We start from the raw sequence: 4,879 nt of genomic DNA, 5'->3' as shown, positions 1-4,879 counted from the left end.
AAAACAGAGATGACGGATATTACCTATTTGCTGGAATTAACATAATTTTATCATATTTTACCTTCTTTTACTTTCATACACAACTATAAATACAAATGTATATGATTAATAATGGTATTGATTATCTCTGGATCATGCACATATGCATTTATGATTAATTCAATTTTTTATTTAATGTAATTAATTTTTAATCATAACTATTTTGTAAATTAATTATATTTTACAAGGATATGCATGAGTCAATATTTAGAAAAGTATTGTTTTTTTTAATCATTATATTTAAACTCACAATATAAAAAAATTATTAATAAAAATTAATTTTATGAATAAAAATAATTAATTATTGACTAAATTAAATATTATTTATAAATTATTTTTTTATATTAAAATAGTTTATATTATTAATAAAAAATTATAAATTAGTTTCTAAATTAATATTTAATTAATTATCAAAATTTCAGATCACATTTTTATGTCAATACTAACTTTTAAGACTGTGATTTTATTTAATCCACATATTAAAATACAACACTTACAATATGATATAAATAATCAAAGTTTTTGTGAATGTGGTATCACTACAAAAAAAAATGTATATTGTGGCGGTTATTTTCGTATAAACTGGCGTTTATAACCGCCACAATATACGGTTGTGGCGGTTTCCCAAACCACCATAGAACTGGCCGCCACAAAGTTTAATGTGGCGGTTTTACTCTACCCGCCGCAACACCTGCCACTTTAAACATAGTGTAAATAATGACAGTTTTTATATGTAATTAGTGTCGGTTATAACTGACACTATTTACATTCATTGAAGAAAATTCTAGTGCCATAATCTACGTAAGTAGTGACGTTTTTAATTGACATAATTTTAATTCTGAATAAATAAATTTAGCCACCACTTTTTTATAATCTATTTTATACAATTAACCTAAACATAATATATTTTCATAATAAAATAAAATAATGTATAAAGTTATAATCATCCATTCATTTCATTGAAAATTAAAGCACACATAATATTGTTCAAAAGTTTATACATATTTGAAAATTAAAACACATAAAAAATTCATAAATCCCTAATCAAGTTTAAAATTACAACACATAATTGTTCAAAAGTTCATCATCAATTTCATATAATCCAAAGACACGCTTGAAGATCCTTACCACCGCATCCATTGTAGGGGAAAAACTGTCTCTGTCTCTTCCTTCCCGAATACAAGTACCTATGAGAAATATTAAAAAAATTAACCAAATTAAATATAGAACAGAAACTAATACACAAATATATAAAGGTCATCATCAAAGGAAAAGATACGAAAGAGTAGATTTGCATGCATACATTTCTTATTTTAACAACAACATACAGAGCAACTGAACTATAGAGTTCGTTTCCATTCACTCTTAATAGGAAACTAAATAACATTCTAGGCACATACGCATGAAGATTCAATACAGGGGTCACACTGATAATCCACATGGACAAGTATAAAAAGAAACACTTTGACATGGATTGAAAGACACAAACCACTTAGTAATGAAGTTAAGATAAAATTGAAGTTGCACAACAAAAGCAAATATAAAACCCAAAATATAACACCAACCAAAACACGCATTCAATGTGACGAAGGCATAAATAAAGCAGAATGTGAAGAACGCAATGAAAAGAAATAGACCTGACAAAAAAACTGAAATTTGTGCTTAGCTTTTCTCTATCCTTTCACGGACCAGACAATCAATAACATATATATCTGCATATATTTATTAATCTGGCAACAATAGACTTGTATCATAATTTTTCAGCTCAATTGGATAAATGAATGGTTGTAGTAGAAGGAAAAATCCACAAGTTCCAAAATTCACAAAGTTGTATTTTCATTAAGATAAAATGTATAAAACCATGAAAACTAATTCCTACCAAACCATCACAGTTGTTGAAATAGTGCCTCCAAAGTGCCCTTAATTTCTTTGACCCTGCAACATCCCAAACTATGAAAACAACATTCTTATGCTGAATCTTCTCCACATTAAAACCTGCAAAAAGGTAAAATTTATAAGCCTTGAACAAAATACCAATAGTTCAGTTCTTTCTAATTTTTCTTCTACTAAACTGAAATGTTAACAAGATTTCTCTAGTCAATTCACACAAGTGCTAATAGATATTTGTCCATTTCAATTACTAACAAAATTAAATAGACATAGAAACAAAAATATGTAGATAATTGACAAGTAACTATTTGCATCTTTTGGGTATCAAGATCGAATGGCTTAATTAGCTTATACCAAGAAACCTGCCTACAATAATTAAATTATGAAATTATAATGAAACCCAACAATTGTAGGTACAGTAGATAAAACTTCTCCAATATGGAGCTTGTACATTATGGTAGTTTTGCTAGCATCACCACCTAAACCAAGAAAATGTTTTAAAAAGTGTAAATACGAAACTCATCTAAAATTGATGAAGAATTTCATCATCTCTTTTGCTGATTAATCATGACGATAACAGGATGTTAAAGCAAACTATTCAAAATCAAACAATTGAAACAAGACCAAACGTACAAAGAATGACATGTATTAACCTAAACAAATATTATATAATAAAACAGAAAAAGAAAACATTGAAACCACAACATAATGAAGAACAATACCTTATCCACATTCGATAATAACAGGAAGAGTAAACAATCTCATGAGAATGCAAAACTGAAAAATGCAGAATAAAATTAAAAATTAAGAGTAATCAAGGAATTGAAATTTTCCATGATTTGTTATACCCTTATTACAACGAAAACCCTATTTATCTCTTTAAACAAGGTAGCAAAAACGATTGTAGGATGGAACTGATGCAGATTCATTCTACTTCTCTAATACCCACAATACAAGTCTCCAACTAAATGTAGCGGACACATTATGTACGGCGTCGTGTATGAACAAAGAAACAAATCTAAAATCGAAGTTTACCTCTCGACATCGTCTATGAAGGAAGGAATGAGTGACGACCTGCGAAAGCTGACGGTGAGGATTCGTGGTCATTTCTGAAGGTGACGATTACGCAATTTCGATGATAGGGATAGGGTTCAAACAAAAAAATTTGCAATGAGTTTCAGAGAAAGAAACCGTTTGCAATGAGGTTCAAAGAGATGGTTCAAACGTTTTGGGAATGATAGAGTCTGATACTTAGGGTTTGGGAATCAAAGGGTTTGAAATTTACAAAGGTTTCAGAGTTACAAAGGTTTTTAGAATGAAAGTTTGACAAAATTTTGTGGGATTCCAAATAAATTTTTTTGGAGGGAAATAACTTTTGGGAAGAAGAGTAATGGAGGGAATGCAAAATGGCGGAGGAAACGGAAAAGTGCGTGTATTTTATAAAATGACAATTGTAAATGTCATTTCCAAAAGAAAATTGTGACAGTTATTAACCCGCCATATTATACAGATAATTATGGCGATTTTTAATAACCGTCATACTAAAACCGCCATAATTTACACGATTTTTTTTTAGTGTATTTGGTATACACTTATAAAATAATTATTTATTTATTTAGATAACAGTTTGTTCTTTAAAATAAAAATGGTGTAAAGAACCTGTCTAAAGATATTATGAAATTTGTAAAGATAAACTATATACGTTGTAGCATTGGTAGTGTTTGAATCCAAATTCAATATTAATGTTTTGAATGCAATTAGTTTCCATATATTTTAATAAACTTACGTGTGATTATTCATATATTGGTATTATTATTTTAATTGAATAGTTAGTTACTCTTATTTTGTATTGTATTTTATGATTTTACGAGAATTAATTATATATAGACAATGACTCTAAATTTTACATAATGTACATATATTAAATCTTTGTTAGTTTTCATGTTTTAAATATATTTAGGTATATAATATAACAATACACTAAATATAATATTGTAATAATAATATGTAATTACTGAATTGTTGTACGTGAAATTATTTATTTTGGGATCTTACGAATAAATGTAATACATTTTTTTATTTGGATAAAATAGTTATAATTTTTATTTTTTTTATCATTTTTCTTCTATCTAATACAGTAAATATGTGTAAATTACTATTTTACATAAGAAAACACAAACACAAAGGTGTAATAGAAAAAAAAAATATTCTTAAAATTTTAAAGATACAAATAAAAAGTAACATTATTTATAGAATGAAGACACATTAAAAAGAAACGGATAGTTTATATATGTAATAATTAATATACAACATTAAACAATGAATTCAATTTATATATCTTCATAAATACTACTACATTAGTATTTAAAGCTACATTTAAGAATTTTGTTTTACAGCTCATGCATTTAAGACTTTCTTTTACAACTACTACATTTACGACTAATTCTCATGTACAATTTATTACTCTCAATTAATAAATGGTTTTAGTTATAAAAATTTAAAATTACATCCATTTTCAAGTAAAGATAATCAAATGCTAAATAATTTTTTTTAATATATAATTAAGTAAAAATAAAAATATAAAGATTAAGATTTTGAAATTTATTTATCATTTACGCAAAACTGAGTATACATTTCTTATAAATGGTGAGATTAGGGATAACAAAAAATATTGAGAGAATCAGGATATATATATTATTTTAGTTTTTGATAAAAAATATAATGTTAGGTATCAGTATGAAATTTGACATCTCAATTAGACTGATACTTCAAATAACAACAATCATTTGTCACCACATGCAAAAAATATTATTAAAAAAAAAGGAAATAAGTAAATATGGGAGACTAGACCAAAACCTATATATTAACAAAATTAATACATACGTAGCCTATACCTATTCATAAAGAAATATAAAAAAACAAATAGTAGATGAAATTCTATTATATCAAT

General features: G+C 26.3%; 1 long non-coding RNA gene across 2 annotated transcripts; it reads right to left on the bottom strand.

Moving 5' to 3' along the window:
- Positions 1-971: 971 nt before the first annotated feature.
- On the bottom strand, positions 972-3,311 carry LOC137833143 (uncharacterized). Of its 2 annotated transcripts, XR_016521657.1 has the most exons (4): positions 2,965-3,311; positions 1,919-2,034; positions 1,677-1,769; positions 972-1,226 (listed from the first exon to the last, which is right to left on the bottom strand). It is a non-coding gene; the product is annotated as an uncharacterized LOC137833143 (long non-coding RNA). The 2 variants fall into 2 exon arrangements; XR_011084686.2 differs by lacking the exon at positions 1,677-1,769.
- Between the last annotated feature and the right edge of the window lie 1,568 nt (positions 3,312-4,879).

Source organism: Phaseolus vulgaris, chromosome 6 (assembly GCF_051622355.1).
Source record: "Phaseolus vulgaris cultivar YP4 chromosome 6, ASM5162235v1, whole genome shotgun sequence".
Taxonomy (NCBI): Eukaryota; Viridiplantae; Streptophyta; class Magnoliopsida; order Fabales; family Fabaceae; genus Phaseolus; species Phaseolus vulgaris.
The sequence above is the reverse complement of the archived record's forward strand: the minus strand, read 5'-3'. Positions and strand labels throughout refer to the sequence as shown.